The sequence below is a fragment of the Ixodes scapularis genome, unplaced genomic scaffold, assembly GCF_016920785.2.
Source record: "Ixodes scapularis isolate PalLabHiFi unplaced genomic scaffold, ASM1692078v2 ptg000712l_1__unscaffolded, whole genome shotgun sequence".
NCBI classification, from domain to species: Eukaryota; Metazoa; Arthropoda; class Arachnida; order Ixodida; family Ixodidae; genus Ixodes; species Ixodes scapularis.
Window position 1 is genome coordinate 231377 of NW_024610026.1, and position 19738 is coordinate 251114.

Consider the following 19738-nt stretch of genomic DNA (forward strand, 5'->3'; position numbering starts at 1 on the left):
ATATGGCGGTTTTGCCCCATATGACGTCATGCACCCTGCCCCTAATGAAGCAGCGTTGCGTTCAAAGCCTACCTTCCTGTCTGCTTGGAAGAGGAGCCCCAAATCACAGCCAAGTGATTGGCACTCGTGACGCCCGTGACATTCTGTGGGGCGAATTCTGGTATGCTCGATTCACATACCACGATGTAAGCAAGAGTCACAAGCTTCCCCTTTCCCTGTTCCACCATTTTATGGACACCCTTTTATGATACCTTTCAATGTTCTCCACTAGTCAGGTATATATTTGCGAGGGGAATCACCTGAGCTAGTTGGCCGTACATATTTAGTTTTGTTTAACCAGCTGGGAACTTACAGAAATATAGAGATAGGAGAAAAGACACCCAATCACTCTATATTTCTGTTAAGTTCAGCTGGTTCCACAAAACAAATAATATTGTGCCACAAAATAGTCTACATTGAAGTAATTCAGGAATCAAACATTTCCTTAAAATGGTCTATAGATTTAAGTCCTGAATTATAAATTGTTGTTTCATTCAATATACTCTTCCTTAAAGTGTTCATTCAATGGATCTTGGCTATTTAAGCCAGCCAACTCACACTCTGTTAAATGATTATTACGGTGATTTGTGCAATTTCCTTTTATAAAATTTTCAGAGTGTGTTCATGACCAAACTGTCTGAGGCAAGACGGCACAGGGCTCACAGGTGGGCAGCTAGAGAGGCTGCTAAGACTCCTGTGGTTCAGAATGCAGTTGTGCCACCAGAACTGGATGCTGAATCTGCATCAAACGAGCTGACAGTAAGTTGTGTAGTGAAAACTGTGCACATCATGTAGCTACACTCGATATGCTTACTCCCCACCGTGAAAAAATGTAGGCGTAAAGCAGCATGTTCTACGACACTGGTGGTGCAACACACTACATCGGCCCATGTATCTGTAGCTTTATGTCGGGCGTTCTTTTCCTGGCCACACGGCATAGAAGCACACTAAGCAGTAGCCTTAACTGCAAGTAGTTGAAAGACACTTGTGAGTCTTGAGACACTTATTTTCTGGAAAGGTGAAAGAACACTAATAATAATTTATTTCTTTAGGCACTTAGTAAAGCTCTTGGTCCAGCTGGTCCATTCAACAAAGAAAGGCTGTTTTTGCTGCTGCATGCCACGCTCGGGGAACGCAAGACCAGTCCTGTGGCTTGTCTGCCGTGCTACTTTCTTAATGAAGATATTGTGAGTATCTTGGATAATAGTGCATGCTGTTCCAAATGGCGTTGCACTGATTCACACAATGTACTTTCTAATTGCAGATGACTCTAGAGGCAGAGCTAAGGTTTGGCGACAACGTGGCTAATCTTTTGCAGAGACTATCGAAGGTTAAGCAACTGGTATCTACTATCTGTAACCGGCAGATGGACTTTGCCGAGATCGACGATTACCTTAGGGGAAGACATGCTAAATGTGCACTCATAACATTGGTAAGCTGGTTGGTGAGCGAGATATTTGTGCAAACAAATCAAAAGACATTTGTTGTCATTGGCTATTATTTATGTAGTTTAAAAGGTTCCACTTGATTTGTATAAAGCAGCTGTAAATTTTTTCTGCAAATTCCTTGGTTTTTGGATGCTTTCACCATCTTAGCACTGGGAACTAGCTAGACAGGCCAAGGGCACAGACAGCTTAAGTTAATTTTTTTTGGAACTGCACTGCAATACCATTGTACAGGCGTACCAGTGAAACCTAAATAGATGTCCGAGGAAAGTATTGTACAATGTTATATATGTATAATGTGTAGCGTTTTTTCTGAAAAAGGAAACACCTTTTCAGAGCGATGTCTCCGCTGAGGACACAGCATCTCCTGGCCCAAGATCATCTGGGGCATATCGACAAAAATCGTCTCTTGTGGAGGGCCTGGCGAAATCATCGAGCTAAATGACGCTACTTTGGAGAAGGCTCTACTCCTTTGCCTAACGGTGTATTATGTCAAGGACATAACATACCCCTCGGCATTTGCGCAAACGTTGGGGCTCGTGCAAAGTGCGATAAGCAATGGTGAAAAATTTCCCCGCTGCTGGGCTAACAGCAAGCTCGTAAAGATTCTCGAGAGCATGAAGGTTACGTAAATGTACATATGTTTACTGCGGCAAAGTCACTGCAGGTGTTATTTCACAGAGGAAGAATATCCCTGGCTTTAACGTAAGAAAGTACTCGTTCATCTTACAACGCAAGTGCATAAAAAAGAGTAGTTTTTTGCAAATGCACGATTAATGTAACAGCCTGATGACGTACAAATCAAAGTATGCTTGTGCCATTCTTTGCGGATCCCAGTAGTATGTGATAACATGTTGCAATGTTTGTATTTATTATACAGTAATGGGCACAAGTAGATGTGTTCGGATTGCTGAACGCTAGCGCAAGACGCAGATTGTGATGCTGTGATATTTTCTAGTAAGAAACTGAATACAGCAGCTCCTGATCTCTTTTTTTTTAGTTAATACTGTAATACAGTTTGTGTGACTTGCATAACTTACCTACATTCGGTCACATTTATTTCAGTAAAAAGAGTAATAAGTACTGTGTTTAACAGTAATAAATATTCTTAGGAATGCAGAATCTTGATCTCACTGTATTTTTTGTTGAAAAGTGCTTGTGTACAGCTATTCCATGCTTCGTACAACGAAAAAGGGCTAACTGTGATAGTAGTGTGAGTTCTTAATGTGTTCGTTCGTTTGAATTTCAATAAATGGATTATACACCCTTTAACAGACTGTGTGGGCTGTGCTGACAATTACTTAACTTAATACTTTATTGCTCTAAACAACTTAAAAGAAAAAAAAATGACGAAGAAGAAACATACACCACGAACTGGTGCTAACTTTCAACGGATTTATTCAAGCCTGTCAAACCGAGCGCTATAGTCTCTTGTGTATGGGATGCTTTTATCACGAAAGGTTGGCGTGATAGACAAGACTTCACAGATGCGCGCTGGGTTTGACTGACTTTATTAAATCAGTTGAAAGTTAGTGCCAGTCCGTGTTGTGCGTGTCTCGTCCTTACTCTTTTTTTTTTTTTTTGCCCTTTTAAATTTTTTTAGATCTTGATGAACCAATTAGCCCAAACCAAAGCTTCAATTCAGCAAATACTTTATTGCGCTTGAAAAAAAAAATTGAATATGATGGGTGTGCCGCTTAGAGGAAAACAGTTATGTCTTAAAATCAGCTGTTCTTTTTTTTTTTGTGTGTAATGGAAGCTAATACACTCTAAAAAAAGTTTGTGCGTCTATTTTCACGCACGACACTCGGAGAGCCAATCACCACATCTTACGGAGGCTGCTCAGCGAGTGACAATGCCGAAACATATGTTTAGACCAAAAAAACGCAGTCTGAGTTGTGACATTAAGCAATGCAAAACGTCACGCTTGCGTTGCTTAATGTCACAACTCGAACTGCCTTCTTTGGTGTAAACATATGTTTCGGCATTGTCATTCGCTGAGCTGCCTCCGTAAGTTGATTGGCTCTCCCAGTGTTGTGCGGGAAAGTAGAGGCACGGGCTTTTTTTAGAGTGGAATGCATAATTCCTGACACTTTTTAATGAAACTATTGATGCCGTTAGCAGAAATTGAAAAATCACGTTCCCGATAATCCTGCATGTGCCTAACGCTACAAGCGTTAGACATCGCATACTTAAGGGCGCTAGCTATTTGGCTCTATAGCATGTTACACTCGGGTATTTAATAAGCTCACATTTTGAAGGCTGGTAATATACCATATACGTTTCTGGAGCAGCAACAAAGGTATACGACGAAAACGTCCTTGTGTCGCTCGCCAAGGGAAGGGCGCCCGTGCACAACCAATTATATATCTACAGTTATCCGAATAGCCCGCAGAAGAAGGTGGTTTGTGCGTTGGGTCACGTTCCGATTCCGCGGTTGTTTCTTCTAGCGTGCCAGAAAACGGTTTATATTTTGCAAAACTATGCTTTTGTCACTCTTTCAATGTCTGGTTACTCTTATAATGCTTTTTCGCAACACCACTCGTGCAAGATTTCTCCCATTTCCCCCATCGGTCAACGAGTTTAGCAAGCAATTCTTGTATATATAAGCATACGACAACACGAGCATTGTATGTGTGCGGTTGTGGCGTAGTGGCTATGGTGTCTGATTTTCACTTCGCGGGCGCGGGTTCGATTCCCCTCATGTGACGTATGTTGTGTTGCTGAAACTTGTGTTCCAGATCCAGAAACAACTAGTCGGAGTATCATGCCGGCTGTCTATGCCCCGAAGTACGCGGAGAATGGCGCAAAAATGGCGTTGTGCATTATTTTGCCGCAGCCTAAGTTTTAGGCCGCATAATCGTAGGCCGCTTATAGCCAGGAAAATTTTGATCTCAAATACCGCATGAATTGTCACGCATGTCAGAGGGCCTGGTAAATTCAGGCCGCATACCCGATCCGCGTGAGAACGGGCCGCTTGAATCTGGGCCTCATAACAACGGGCCGCATAAGTTGAGACACCTAAACAACTGCTTGTAAGCGGCGAAATTTTGACCCGCTTTCCTGCCTATATGCGTGCATTTTAGCCAGGATCTAACTAAGAGTGTACGGGCCGACTTCTTTTTCGCCTGAATAAAAGTTTGTGGCCGTACGCCAAAAAATCTTCATTTATTAGTTTTTGAACCCACCGAGGAATAGCAGTATGTCATTTTCTTGCCAGAGCCAGCGATATAAAAGGAAATAATCGAGATTTAGATGCCGATCCCACGCATTCCGCCGGGAGAATGAACGAAAATGGCGGCCCTCCCCACTCAGCTGGGAGTAGCCGGGAGTTCACGCGCATGCGCTCATGCCTCTCGCTCTGCGCCGCGTGCTGATTGGCTCACTCGGGAGGGAGAGAGTAAACTTTATTGTGGGAATGGAACTTTCCATATCCCAGCCCTAGTCCGGGCCTATGCGGTTGGGGCAGTCTCCGTCCCATCCAGCACATTGTGAATGTGGTGGACAAAGGGGGGGGGGGGGGGGGGGGGGCACCACAGCCTCTGAAGTTCTGAGGGGGGAGAAGTTTATTCCTGCCAGCTGCTTGGCGTACGTTCAGGGGGTAGGTAAGAGAGAGATTGCTGTCGACTTTGGTGGAATCCAATGCATTCCCAGAGTGTATGCTGGTTGGATGGGTATCCTCCGCAGTGAGGGCATGAGGGATAGCGTGGCATTTTGTGTATGTAGTGGATATAGTTTTGGGTGAGGATGGAATTTGTCTGTGCTCTACGAATAAGGGTTGCTTCTTCTCGTGTGAGTTCGTGAGGGTGATGGGAGGAGAGTGGAGGCGTTGCGCCTTTCCTTTAGAATTTGTTGCCTGGCTTTGCGAAGTATTTTTCTTTCTTGTTTGGGGTCGTATTCCTGATCACAGAGCCAGGCGAGAGGGCTATCCGGATTTGGTTCGCGGGTAAGCTTATATGCTTGTATGTTTCCTCTTGATGACTGGTGTCCTGGGACGCATTGAATTCTAATTTAAAGTAGTGGGTACTTGTGCATGTGATGTTGCAGCCGGTTCTGTATTGACGTGGGGAGTCTATTCTTCAGAAAAGCCCTGCATGCGTCCTGGCTGTCTGTTCTTATGATAATTTTATCGTTGTTTTTGGTCAATTTGGTGATGGCAGTAGATATGGCTAGTAGTTCGGCGAGCCTTGGGGATGGGGTGTCTTGATATCTTCGCGGTAAGGTTTCCTCGATGTTCCATACAGCTATAAGGCCATGTCTTGCGTTGTAGCTTGCATCTGTATATTATGTTTTGGTGCTAGTATATTCTTCGTCCTTTTTCTCTAGGCGCTGGACTCTGTCGTTTCTTCTGTCTGCATTGCGTTTTGTATGCATGTTCTTGGGGATTTGGTCTACATGGATTCTATGTATTTGTTCCCATGGGGGAGTTTCCAGTGGATAGGAGGAAGGTTTGTTGTTTCATAGTTTAGTTTTGTAAGTATTCTTTTGCCTTGAAGGGATGTTACTAGTCTTTGTTTTTGTCCTAGTTTGTGGATATCTACTCTGTCGTCTAATGAATTGAAGAGCCCGCATCTTTTATATTGTAGGTGGCTGTAAAGCGGAGGACGCCCAGTGCTAGCTTAGAGGCTTTGCGCAGAGTTGTTTCGAGTTTTTTCTGTTGTAATTTGGTGAGGCTGATATATGGTAAGTGGTGCATGACTCTAGAGTATATTAGTGCTTCTATGACTTTCCTTAATTCATGCTCTTTCATACCTCGCTTCTGTCTTGTGATCCTGCGAATTATGCCAAGAATTTGTTCTATTAGTGCTATGAGTTTACTTAAGGTGATGTTATGTTTACCGTCTTCTTGTAGATAGTATCCTAGCACTTTTATGTGTTTTTTTCTTGGCAATGGTTCGTTTTTTTATTGTTAAGCTTATCATTTCTCTATACTCTGAGGTTCTAATTGCGGGGGATCGAATTATTACTACATATTCAGATTTCTCTGCAGAGCATGTAAGTCCGATGGAGGCGGCGTACCTTTGCACTGTGTCTATACCCCTTTGCATCGCTTCTTCTTGTTCTCCTGCAGATCCTTTAGTCGTCCAGAGGGTAATGTCGTCTGCGTATATGCTATGTTCGAGGTCATCTATGACGTTAAGCTGATTCGGTAGGTTTTTCATCGCTATGCTGAAGAGGGATGGTGATATAATGGATCCCTGGGGTGTCCCTCTGTCTATCGGGTGGCTGTCTGAGGTGTAGTCGTCCAGTCTTATTTTAACTCTTCGGTCAGAGAGGAAATTTTTCACGTAGTTGTACATCTTGTGTCCGCGGTTTATTTCTTTTATGTTCTTCAATATAGCCGCGTGTGATGTACTCGGGTGATCGAGTATTTGTTGTTTGATCCTGATTATCATGTCTTGCGTGCTGATGTGTTTTCTAAATCCCATCATTGCCTCCGGTAGTGATTCTTGACTTTCCAAGAGCCATTCTAGCTTCGTTAAAACCATTTTTTCCATTACCTTTCCCACACAGGATGTTAAGGAAATCGGCCGATAGTTGTCGATAGAGTTTGGTTGTTTCCCTGGTTAAGGGATTGGTATAATGATTGCCTCCTTCCATTGGGTTGGTTAGTAACCTTCGTCCCATACTGTGTTCATTTCTTTAAGTAGAAGCGTTATATATTCGTCTGGGAGATTTCGAAGCATTCCGTATGTTATGCCGTCCTCTCCCGTTGCAGTATTTCGTTTGAATTCACTGAGTGCGCTTCTTAACTCCCCTTCACAGAAATGGCTGTTGATTCCTTCCGCGTCCTCAATATTATATTCTGTTTCTGTGCCAGGGAAAGTTATTCCGTTTTTGTTAGGTTAGAATTTGCGTCGTGTTTGGTAATGGAGGCATTGTTTATTTGTAGTGTGTTTTGTTTTAGGTTGCCCTAATAAAGTTCGAAGGATTTATCATACTCTCGGGGGTGTAGGAGGCCGTTTAGTTGATCGCAAGTTTGGAGCCAATTTTCTTGTTCTAACTCATTTGCGTAATTGTATGCTTGCTCTGTGATTCTTTGGATGGCTTTCTTGAGACCTTTTCTGGATTTCTTCTTTTTCCAAATTTTAACAATCCTGTTGCGCTTCTCCCATAAGCCAAGAAGATGTGAGTCTACGTACGGCGCTTGTTCACTGTTTGCTATCCATTTGGTGTTCTTTTTGTAGCTGCTCTGTATTTTATCTAGCCCCTGCGCCTACGTAAGGTCAGGATTATTTTCCACGGTTTCTTGAAGTTCTTTTCTCATTTCGTCCTACTTGGTGATTTTGCTTTTTGTTCCCGTTGGTGTTTTCTTACTTTTCCTGCGTGTTTTTATAGTAATGTTGATAATATAGTGATCACTACCTAAGTTTTCTAGCTGGTTTTCCCAATGGCACGTTGGCTTGCCTTTGTACCAGGTTAGGTCCGGGTTGGTGTCCCTTTGCACGCTATTGCCTGGTGGGTATCGTGGTGTCATTCATGAGAGTTAATTGTCTGTTAGTCATGATCTTTTCGAGTTTTCTACCGTTAGGTGAAGAATAGCTGTAATTCCATCCTAGATGTGCGCTGTTGAAGTCACCTGCAATTAGTATTGGATATTTATTGTTTTGTTGTATAAATCGATCTAGTTCTTTAGAATGTTTGAACTCTTTTTTCGGTGTCCAATATGCGTTTAGGATTATTATATTGGTTTCTATGGTATGAATTTTAATTGCTACGTGCTCTTGTTCTTCAGAATTGAGGTGATTAATGTCTATTTGTATAGCCGTAATGGATTTACGAGTATACGTTATTGTCGTTCATTGGGGGGAGCGGGGTTATCACGGTTCTTTTTTGGGAGGCTCCTTGCGATGCTTGGTTGGGAGTGAAGGTCGTAGCCCGGTATGTTGAAGACTCCGTTACTTTCTTGTACCAGTATAATGTCTGGCTGTTCTTTTGATTGATGTATGTATTGTTTTAATAAATTGACCTTTTTACGCAAGCCGCGGTTATTCCATTGCCAAATTAATATTTCGCCATTTGGGGAGTTGTGGTTCGGTTGTTTTATCTTATTCATGGTTCTTAGTTGTCTCAGTGCCCTGGTTGGTATCTTCTGTGATAACTACTTTGTATGGGCTACTTTCGACGTCAAGGCTCGGTGTTTGGAGTCTTTTTCTCAAAGAATTAAGTACGGATTCTAATTTAATGAGCGAGCTTTCAAGCTGCCTTTGTCCGACTTCGAGGTTGACGAATTGTTCAGCAAAAAGGGTGTCTCTTTTCTGGAGTTCTTGTTGCATATTCTGTATGATTGCGTCCCTTTTTTGAAATTCCTTTTGAAAGAGTTCGTTTCTCTGTTGTAGTTACCTTTGAAGGGAGTCTAGCTTTCTAAGTATTTCCATTGTGGTTTCATTTTGTGTTGTGTTTGTTTCAGTCACCGGTTTGTCCAGGGTGATACCTGCCTTCATTGCTCTAAGATGTTGATTTGTGACGGCGTTTCTTTAGCTGCGGATAGCACGACCGCATATTGTTTCTTCGGGTCTTCTGCGGGGGTTGACGAAAGCTGGATGTTGGATTCGTTTGCTGCTGGTTAAGGAGATGATTCACTCATCCTCCAGCTCCCTCTATTTAAGGGGGGGGGGGGGGGGTGATGCCGTCGTCTTCTGTAGTGCCGGTGGGGTTTCCCTGAGGGGCTGCCGGGGCCTTTCATTCTGGTCTTTCGCTTGTTGGTCTCGGTGGTCGTAGTTTTGTTCTTGTGAGTTTTTGCTTCTGCTTCTTGATCTTTCGGTGTCTCCGAGCATTGCGAAGCTGTTGCGAGTCGAAAGCCTGGGCCATTGGGTGCCTGAGGTGCTCCTGTCGTGGCTGTGCTGTGGTTTGCTCTGAGTGTCCTGTCTACTTCTTGGGTTTGTTACGTCTACTCGTGGAGCTATATTTGCTTGGCGTTAGCTTCGGATGCGCATTCCTCCTCTACGGTTTCTGTCTGCCTCTTGGCGTACTGGACATTGTAAGTAGTCTGCCGGGTGTTCTCCTCTGCAGTTCATTGGATTTCACAGTTATGCTCTGATATCCCGTTTGGGTCAGGTGAAAGTTTAGTTTCGCATTGTAAGCATCTCTGGTAGTGTAGTTTGTTTGGGCAGACATCTGCTCGGTGACCTATGGTGGCGCAGTTGCTTCAGAGGAGGCTCCTTGGGGTGTAGGGATGGAGCCTCATGACTACTCTGCTGTAAAGAGCGAATCTAGGAAGGCGGGTTCCCTCGATGACGACAAGTACGGAGTGGGATGAGCTTATTCTCCGAGCTTCTAGGACCTTGGTTCCTTGGATCTCAAGTTCATGTTGAATTTCTTCGTCTGGGACGGACATTTAGATGCCGTGTATAACATCTTTGACTGTGTTATTTCCACTGGTTTTATAGGCAAGAATGGGGTGTTGTTTGTTGAGGACTAGTATTTGGCGTATATGGAGGAATTTCTCTGCTGCGGTCGTGCGGTACGTGTCTATCGCAATGAGGTTTTGAATGACTCTCACTTTTACGTAGGTGTCCCTTTTTTCTGCCGCGGTGAGTGCCGCCGCTTGTACAAGGCTTCGTCCTATAGCATCAGGTGGTAATTTACTGAGGTCTGTGCCGTCTGTGAGTTTGATTATCACAGTTATACCGGGTGAAACAAGGAGACGGTAGGCTGTTTAAATCGACCGGAAAATTCGGTTTCTTAACCTATCGCGCTACGACTTTGTGCAGCGTTGCCCACAGATGGTGCATTTTTTTTTGGTAAAATTTGCAAAGAGCGAACTTACCTGAGGAAAAAGTAAAGAAAGAAAAAGGCTTAGCTCCTATGGAAACGCAGCGACGCCTCCGGTCTGCAAACAAAACGGCGCCGCTTCGCACGGGAGACAAGAGATGGCGCAAGCGGTCGCGACGCCAACTGCCGCCAACGAACGAGCAGACGACACAGAGAGTCGGCCCTTTTGCAGACAAGGAACTGCAGTTCCTTGCTGTTACCGCGCCTGTCTTTTTTGTTTCTGCGACTGTCGCCGCCTGCGGAACGCGCTCCGCTTTTGAGTCGAAAAGATCGTCTGCTAAAAAGGCCCGCTCTCGGCGCCGTATGCTCGTTCGTTGCGGCGTTCGTTGCGCCATCTCTTGTGTCTAGTGCGAAACGGCACCGCGTTGTTTGAAGACCGGTGGCGTCGCTGCGTTTCCATAGGAGCTAAGCCTTTTTCTTTCTTTACTTTTTCCTCAGGTAAGTTCGCTCTTTGCAAATTTTACGAAAAAAAATGCACCATCTGTGGGCAACGCTGCACAAAGTCGTAGCGCGATAGGTTAAGAAACCGAATTTTCCGGTCGATTTAAAGAGCCTACCGTCTCCTTGTTTCACCCGGTATGTTCTTTGAGTCGTTGGTTTGACGCACCTACGACTTTCCAGTCTTGTCCTGTGGCGATTTCTTCTGTGTCCATGCTTGTTGGAGGTGTCGGGGCGGGACTAGCCAACATGCCGCAGGGCGGTAGTCGATTCCTTGTTCTTACGCCGGGTGTTAGGCTTGTCTCCGTTCGGCCATGGGATATGAGTAAAGGTCTGGTGTCCTTTGACACCGGGCTTGGTGGTGCCTTTACTCACTTGTCGTGCCTGGTGTCCTTGTGCTAATTTCTTTTCGTATGGCCTTTGCTCGCGGCGAAGATTTATAAAGTTTGGCTAAAATTATAGGAGCTCTCTGTTCTGCCGTGCGGTCTCACCAACGCTTCTTCTTTTCCCGGGAAGAGAGCGTTACGGCGACGAGGTCATAGACTGACCGAACTCTCCCCATATACGGCTCTGGCCACACTCAGCTACGCGTGTGTCACCAGCATTTCTGTTGCACAATCGGCCCACAGAACGAAGCTGAACATTGTCGGAGGGCCATCAGAAAACTTCTTCACGGACCCGACAAGCGCGATGAGTGAGCTGAAAGAGAGAATCAAGAAGCGACAGTGCGCCTCACAAGAGTAGGCAAACGACAAGCGGGGTGCACGTATATCGGCCTTTCAGCCAAGCGACTTTGTCCGTGTAAAACTGGCGGGACATCATGTGAAAGGAAACATCCGTTATTCAAAACCAAGGAAAATACTAGATCGTCGGGGACCTAACGCATTCCTACTCGACGATGGAAAGGTCTGGAACGCAAGCAAGCTTTCTAAAGTTCCATGGGAAGTCTTGCTACAGCTTACCTCAGAGAAGGATAACGGGATATCACCTGCGATCTCGTGGAACCCGTCACAAGGTGCACTCCAGCCACACGATTCTCTTCCGGTGGGAGAACAACAGCGACTGACATTACAGCCAAATGTTCCTGAAACCGACCGACAAGAACCGCAACCACTTCGTCGGAGTTGCCGACGGCGACAACAGCCGGGAAGATTTGGCGACTATGTGACATGAGCAGTGCCATGGCGAACTGGGATTTTGGTTAAGTGATTAATTTCATTTCTTTTATTACTACTTATTTTTGCCTTTTTGATATGAAATATGCATATCCTTTTGAAAAAAGGGGGAAATGCTGTGTCGAAAGAGAATAAAGAAGAAGTAGTCTGTGTGAGAAGACGAAGAAGAAGAAGCAAAACCTATCTCAATGACGGCGTTCCTTCTTGATTTAACTCGGCTACACCACAGTCACCTCCTCCTAGAGTTTCTCTTTGGTTCCATGGTTCCTAAATTCTTTGAGCTGCGCGTCCCAAAGAACCTGACGCTTCGACACTTCACTTATAAGCAGTTCATTGGACTGGGCGCGATACATTTTATTATTTGGTGGGCGATCTGTGTTATAAAAGACACGTCAGTGTCGCTTTGTTCTTTTTTGTTTATTTTTCCCACTAGCACTCGCACGAGCCTCTTCCGGTTAGTGTATCTTGCGCTCGCTGCAGTTGGTACTCAATCGAGGAAAGCAAGAAAGAGCCGCGTAATTCACTGAGAAAACAAATTCCGAGGAAGGGGATAGCAATCCCCCTCCTCTATTATCTGCTAAACAGTAGCGACGCCACTGCTGAAGCAAAAAACTTGAAACAAGCTCGACCGGCCGGAAAAAAGAAACCTCAAACCAGTCGCTTGCGTATTTTCTCTTCTTGTCGTCTGCTTCAAGAACGTGAAAATGTCGCCGTCCTATGCGCCAGCTTTCCCGCAATGTTTCTCCTTCTGTCACGTGATTTCCCGCCGCGCTTTGAGTGGCCAGCTGGGAAGCTGCCGCTCTGCGCGGCGAAAAATTTCCAACCTGTTGGAAACGTGCCGCTCTGCCGCTGCGGCTGGCCAGACCACCACGACGGCAGAAATCACGCCGCTCTGGGGCCAAAATCGCTACATGTAAAACCCGCTTCAGGGTTCGAGTTCGGGCGCGGTTCATCGACTTTCGGATAGGTTCCCAAGACGTGCAATATTGCTGGTGGAGAATTGACGTTGCTATAGCACCATGGAAGCTCGACAGCCGTATGCTCTGAGCAGCCCTGCACTCACTGAGTTGTGTGGGCGCCAATAAATATGTTTTATTGCTTGAAAAAAAAAAAAAAGAAGTTCAGACTTTCCACTCTCGTGAAGAGGGAAGACCAGCGGAGCTGTACTCGATACACTGCCGCATCGCGCACCCGCCCGTTTCCCGCTTCTTCTCGTCCGACAAGCCGCCGATCGTGGATACGTCTCCGGTGAACCAGAGTCGGTCGCACGCTGCGCACGTGACGCCAAGCGGGTAATCCATGAACAATCCACGGAACCTCGCCGTCGCGCCCGGAAACCGGCGTGGAGTGCAGTCGTCGCCGGGTCTCGCGCTTGTGCTTGGCCTCCGTGGCACGATCGTCGTCCGTGGCGTCGGCCCGCCGGCGCCCTTTACATCGCTGGTTCTGTTCTCGGCGGAGGCTTTCCAGCCGAGCGATGTGCTCTTCTTAGGCAAGGGAATATGAAGCTCTCGACGGCAGTGGAAGTCGAGGCGATAGTGGCTTTGCGGCTGTTGCGGACTCATTCGCCCTGCTGCGTACAGTACGTCGCCGCTCCTTCCGCAGCCAGTCTTCTTTCCCCGAAAGGGCGCGCGGCCGACCCATCCTTAGCTCACACGGAACTGATAAGAGCGTAGGAAAATGCGCGGAAAACAGACGAGGACGAAGTAACACTCGTGACGAGCGCTGCGCTCGTTACGTGTGCTTCTTTGCCGTCGTCTCTTTTTGGCGCTGTTCCCTACGATAAATTCCCACCAACGCACCCAGCTATCCATTCTTCTACGATAGCTGGAAAGTTTGGCGTCATTTACGAGCGATGGCGGCAACTAGACTGGCTGTGTGCTTGCCGCCGTCGCTTATAGATGGCGCTAGCTGTCCAGGTAGGTTTGAGTTGACATACCGGACACGATCCTTTGAAACCGAGCCCTTAACAGCTCCGCTGTAAAAACCTTTGTTAGCGCTGCACGTTGTTGTCTTGACAATCGTGAGCTTTAAATGCCCTGATTTAATACGTACCTCATTTCTTTACAGCTCCCGGGAAGTTCACAGTAACTGCTACGGCAACGAGTCCTTCATCCATTCGGCTGCTCATAGATCCTCCCAAAGAAAAAACGGCAACTTGGACGGTTGTTCCTCGCAGTGCTCATCCTCTGAGAACAAGTACGAGATCAACTGCGCTCCAGATAACGTGGACATAGAGGTGAAGGGTCTAATACCAAGTAGCCAATACACCTGCCGTGTGACATTGTCCAACAACCACGAGGGTCAGCGTGTCGAGACAACGAAAGAGGTTGGCGCCCTTACACCAAACCGTAAGTTCGGCTCTCCGCTTGTGGTATACGTGCTGATTGAACGAAGCGTTTTTTTTTGGTGTGTTTGGTCTACAGTTCTTATGTGAGGACCGACCATACTTGTGTGATGGCCGCCCTGCCAGCTTGCACAGTTAAAAAAAAACCTTGAATGGACAAATCTGCGGAGCTACCTCAGCTTCGTCGTTCACACCGACCAGGTACAAAGGGGAAGGTTTTCTGTGTTTGCAGTTCAATTTATCGGCTTCCATTATGTACACCACCGTAGACGAATTCAGCGGTTTGCGCGCTTGACCTTTAAGACGTTTAATGAGAAGCTATCGTTAAATCAAACTAGTCCGCCGCTGAGCTATCATTGTTTATACAGACAGACCATCGTTTCCTCTCTCTTCCACCAAGTTTATGTCTATCTCAAAAACCTGACTTTTCGGTTACGTGATGCATACGCCGGGGAGAAATTCCCGGGATTTCTTTCTCGTGTGAATACCGCTTAAAGTAAAATATACTAGGACTATTTATTTTAAGTTCCGATGAAACGTTTTACGAAGAACAACGGTAACAAAATTATTTTAACATACGCAGAATGAGCACGCAAACTTTATATACTCTATAACACAATTACCGCAGAAATTAATGCCCTTAATATCAACTGAAGTAGGATTGTAAGTTGTGCCAGTTTGTAACGGATGAACATGATAAATTATAGTCTCAGTAAGCATAGACGATGACGAGGAAACGAACACGAGAGGACAACGGCTATTCGCAACTGAAGTTTAAGCGCGAAACACATGTACGACGAAATCGTCCAATCCGGCGTCCGACCGCGCAATACGACGGTCGGAGGCGAGGGTTTTCAACGCTCTCCGATGCTACGAAAACCCTCTCCCCCAAGGTCATTCCGGCAGTCCGCACGTCGGATCGGAAGGTTTCGTCGTACATGTGTTTCACGATTTATTCTATGAAACCGAAACAAAGAAACTTCTTAAACAAAGTACACACATAAAACATTAAAACGCACACGCTTACCAGGCAACCAGAGGCTGCAAAGGTTTCGCCTAACAAATTGGAATTGAAGTTAGACCGAAAGTGCCGTATCTCTTTCTCGGATAGCGGCACCGATGGCTCACTGACACATCTGTCTGCCCACGAAGAAAGAAAGAACGCTTCAACTATTTCCCGAGCCATTCTGTCTGGGCGTTTACCAATAACAGTCGCTTTTAGAAAAGGAGGTGAGACATGAACAATCCCTTTTATGAAGCGGTAGGGGGCCCCTGACCGTAGCCATAAGAGAATAAACCTTCCATTTAAACTCCTTTGTGTCTGGCTTACAGAAGATATTCCAGACGACAGGGGTATCCGGTAGACGACACCCGATGCGTAAGTCACGCAGAGTTTTTTTTTTGTTTTGTTTTTTGTGCGCTTAGCTTGGGGACGTTTTTCCGTGCCAGCATGAACTCTCGCGCCTGCTTGGATCATCTTCTGTGGAGCTGAGAACGCAACAGAGATTCCATACCAACCTCTGACCTGCTTTTGATTTTGAGAAGGCCGATGAAGGTAGGGGACTGCCACCATTAGACTTCCCTACACCTTCCTTTCTCTTGTCTATACCTCTTGCCTGTTTTGGAAGGGAGCCGGCCACCTCAGCCAAAAGGCGCAAAAGCAAACTCCGACATCCTAAGTCTATTCCCCTGCTGCATGAAACTGCCTTTCATCGAGTGTACGCATGACTTCTTGAGAGCCGATCCAAGCCCTGAAATGGCAATACCCATTTTACTATTTTTGTGTGGGTAAACACCTTGTCAAGTATCGCCTTCATAGCGCGCTAACTAAAATACCAACAAGCATTTCTTTTTTTGAGGAACAGCTACAGAATTAGGAACTGGATAATCCCCTTATTAAATTCTTCAAACGTTAAACGCTTTTTTTCCCGAAAACTGTCGTAGCATTTACCTTAGTATTAACCAAGCCGGCACTGTCGTGGAAGACAAAACAAATCATCCACGTAGCGAAGCGTCTTCCTGACGGAGGTATCCTCAAGAGCGCTTCCAATAGCTCTATCCACTTCTCCAAGAAAAAGATCACTTCGAATCGGGCCACACACGACCCTATACACACGCCCGTTTTTTTAGAAATATAACTTATTTAGCCAAAACATCATCAAATTGAGTTACAAAAGCGAAACATAATGATCAATGCTTTTAAATAAATGGAACATCACGTCAGAGGTGCCGTCTTAAACGAATCCGCAGTCACTAAGCATGACCGGTGTTCTGGCATATAAAAACCCATCTGTTTTTGCCAGGAACCCTTCTCAGTTACAATAGCCCTAAACGGCCAGAATTCTTTTTGTGTTTTGCTCTCCAAACACTTGCAGGTTCAAACCTTCAGATTTCTTAAACTTCGTTCCCATCTGATTCAGGGCTTCAGGGCTTAGCTATGGCACAGCTCATGTCCCCGCACCATTGCCCTTTTTAATTGCAACATCTACACGCTTGAAGTTTTTGTGAATAGCGACATCGAATTGTTTTTACCAAACATGTCTTTAAACTCCTCTTTGTCTGACACTAATACGCGCAACTCATTGTCTATCATCTAGTTGACAAAATGCCTCAGTAGTCCTACTTATCCACCAGGTGCTTCCAGACCACGTAGGGAGTCCTCACACCCGGAGAGGCATTTCGACAGTCCTAGTCCGAGGCCTTGTAAAAAAACTTTCTTTCAAGATTCACCAGCTCCGGAGGTCTCAGGACTGGCTCGGGTCCAAACTTGGGGCCGACACGCAAAGTGATAAACCATCGAATGCATGCGATGTTTTTTGCTTTCTAGGCTCCCACACTGGCCAAGCACTTAACCAAACGATATCTCTGCGGCCTCTAGTTTCCTGGCAGGCGTTCGTTTTATTTTGTGTTTTAATATTATGGTTAAGAAGTTTCCTTTGTTTCCTTTTCAGAGAACAAATTTCGCTGGTATGCCAGCCGTTGCCCTGTCGTATTCATTCCGTCTTTGTCGTCCGTGTTTACTGAGACTATTTCATCATGTTCGGTTAACATTGTCACGATGGACAAGAGCAGAAGCGGCAAAAATACCGTTTCCAACTGAGACTTTATTAAGGCGAACTTGCGCCAAACAAAATAAAGAACAAGCGCAGAGACAGCAAAAAAGCAGGTGGCAATTTAGCTATGTAACAACAACCGAGAGCGAGACTGACTCGACAAGGTCACACGCAGCTCCTTACGTAGTGCGAGCCGGCATCTCAAACATTCGGCTCAAGCGTCCGTGGCGACTGACGGTGTTTTTTAAACTCGTGATTAAGTAACTGAGATTGAAACGGCAATCTATTTTTTCGAGAAGGAGCAAACAAATGCTTGTATCAAGTCATTGCAACTGCCTTAATATGTCGGTAATTTTATGAAGTAGCTACAATATGCACCTACATTTTTTTTTTTTTTTTTTTTTGAGGGCAGCTTTTAGTCGCGTGTTTCCGGCTTAAGCGGCGTCGCGATTTAGCGAAAACATTTCCCGCCATATTAAGCAGGGAATCGTTTGCTGTAAATTTAGAGGGAGATTTAGGAATACTTCCCGCTAAATAGGAGGGGAGCAGAAGAAGACGAGGGGAGGGTACGGATGAGGAGGAGGGGCATAGCCTCCTCTCCGTACCCTCCCCTCCTCCTCAAGAGCTGCGCTCTAGTTCGGCATTCCAAGGGATTGTAAACGTCTGTCATTTTTTATGCAAAATATTTTATGATTAAGTTCTTCCCCGGATCAATGGAACTTAAAAAAAAAAAAAAAAACTTTCGTAAGCACTAAAAGTGAAATGGCACGCTGGTTTTTATTTGAATTTACTGGTCTTACACTCGAAGGGCGTGATAAATTACTTGCGTATGTTTTGTTCCAGGTGCCGACCATCAGTCAAGTTACCTATGACTTATCTTCTTAATAATTTTCTTATTTTATTTTCGTTGAGATCACCAGAGAACAGGAAAGAAGGCAGTTGGGAGACGCCGCATCTCTACATTTCTACATCCGTCCATCACTTAGCATTGGTCTCCGCGATGCAGCCATCTTGTCTTCCAACGCGCAGTGACAAGTCAGAATACAAGTTCCCATCAAGCTGTTCAAACTGGTGCAAATTATGTTTTCGCGGTGCTTGTCCGCATGTTCCACATTGCATTTTTATATGAACGACCGTATCAGAACGCAGCGGACTGTTGAGACCCAGCATGAGAAGAGACGAGCGTCTTTAGCCAGTCAACGAACTACAATACTTCACTCGTCAAGAGCATGAAAGAACACTGCCCAAGGCCTGGTAATGCGTTTTATTCAATCTGGTTATCGTTTCCTTCCTCGGATCCCCACATTATTGAATCACTCGTCAAACAAAAATTATCATTTAAAGGGCAACTCCGGTCCATACTTTCGATTTTGGGATTATGGCTGTTTTTAGTGCAGTTAGCGCCCCTTAATTGCAAGGTGTAATTTTTTTCTCGTTATTGTGCGTAGTTTTAAAAATATCGACGTCTCAAAGTTTTGTTTGGGGCGCGGCCGACGAAACCGAAACTAGCCGCTCGAGGTTCCGGCAACACTGGAAATCAGCCGTTATGTGGACGTGACGCCAAGATCGTTCTCGTTCAGCGAGTACGCAGTCCAAGCGGCACCTACCTCTGTTGCGCTAGCCGTCTAAAGATAGAAGGTAAGCTGATTTTTTTTTTAAATTCTGTATACGTGGTAGTTATCCAGCATATGTAGCAAGAGTTAGTGCGTATACCCAAAAGCTAGCGACTGAAAAACCCGTCAACTCGTTCGGTGGCGTACTCGGCGGCCGCCGCCGCGCGTGCGCTATGCCGTGCCGTACTCGTTGCTTGTATACCCAAAAGCTATAGCAACTGGAAAACGAGTGAACTCGTTCGGTGCCGTACTCGGCAGCTGTCGGCGGCGTGCGTGCGGTCTCCCGCACTCGTCGCTAGGCCTAAATTGTCATCGGGGCTCCGTGGATGGAGCGGCGTTGCTCTACGCCGCGCTGCCAGTGACGTACAGTGCTGGCGCTTTCGCGCGGCGGGTCAGTCCCAGATACTAAGCTTTGAGGCTCTCCGGCGCTTTCCGCGAAAACCGCGCAGACGCGTGTCAAGCTGTAGACGTCTGTTTTTTCGTTATTTTTTCCTCAGGCGCGTAAAGGCCGAATTTGTGAGCTACGACCCTAATTCACCACATAAGTTCGTCCAAGTAGTGAATCTTTGTACAAATAAAAAAAAAAAAAGCTTGCCGCACTAAAAAAAAAAGTTTTTTGGGCAGTCATTTTCTTCTCAAAGCTAGCAAAAGTGTTTGTGGGTGATAAAGGAAAACAGAGAACGTTAGCAAGGTGAGAGCACTTTCTTTCCCTTCCGCATTCCCACCCCCACCCACAACAATTTTTTTTTATTAGAATACATAAGATTTTAAGTTTTCCTTCGTAACTTCTGACTAAGGCAAGTGTTTTTTTGTTTTTTTTTGCATTTTTAAATATTCCCAAGCAGCACATAAACGT

General features: G+C 45.6%; 2 pseudogenes; one reads left to right on the forward strand and one right to left on the reverse strand.

The window, feature by feature from the left end:
* Window positions 1-2233, forward strand: part of LOC121046545 — a 64808-nt pseudogene extending 62575 nt beyond the window's left edge.
* Window positions 2234-9498: 7265 nt separating this feature from the next.
* On the reverse strand, window positions 9499-10122 carry LOC120839931 (annotated as a pseudogene).
* Between the last annotated feature and the right edge of the window lie 9616 nt (window positions 10123-19738).